Here is an 801-nt window from a genome sequence, read left to right on the forward strand (position 1 = left end):
GTGAGAGAGAGACAGTGAGTGAATGAGTGTGTGTGTGTGTGTGTTTGTGTGTGTGTATGTGTGTGTGTGTGTGTGTGTGTGTGTGTGTGTGTGTGAATCGTTCGTAAAGCTGTTCTGATGTAAGCTTTCAAATTCATGAAAATGTTTGTATTTTCAGAATGTTCGTTAATTCAAAGGAAATGTAAACCTGCTCCTTCCACGTGTAAATGGTGCATAAAAAAAAACATTCTGTGTATTTTTTGGCAAACTGATGACACTGAATTTTGATGCACTGCCATAATAATTACAAGTTCATTTGCTCCTGCTGTCTTTTTGAATTCTTTACATTTTTACTTTTGAATTCATTAATTCATTATTTTGTTGTTGTTGATAGTTTAGCGCTGATGATTGTAAAAGGCAGCGCTCGTGTTTAGCCAGCAGTAAATAGAGGAGTGGTGGGACAAATACATAAACATGCTGCTTGTACAACGACTGCCTACAACAATATTACTGGTTACTGCTTTATTATATTACAGTTTTCTCGATTGTTAAGACACATTTCTTGAAAGCTGCTCTTCTTTTCTCTAAACTGTGAACACAAAACCCAATTTTCAAGCTACATTCACAAAACCTCAGACTCTTCTTGTAAACCCAAACTTTCACCTCAAAACAGTTCAATCTGTGCTCAAAACTGAACTATGTTGTCAAATCGTGCCCCGAGTCAATCAAAATGAAAGACACTACTGAACAGTCACTAAACACTACGTAGAAAAATAGAAAACACAATGCTCAGGACATGAAGCTGGAGAAATGAATGTTTAT

Source organism: Carassius carassius, chromosome 49, assembly GCF_963082965.1.
Source record: "Carassius carassius chromosome 49, fCarCar2.1, whole genome shotgun sequence".
Classification (NCBI taxonomy): Eukaryota; Metazoa; Chordata; class Actinopteri; order Cypriniformes; family Cyprinidae; genus Carassius; species Carassius carassius.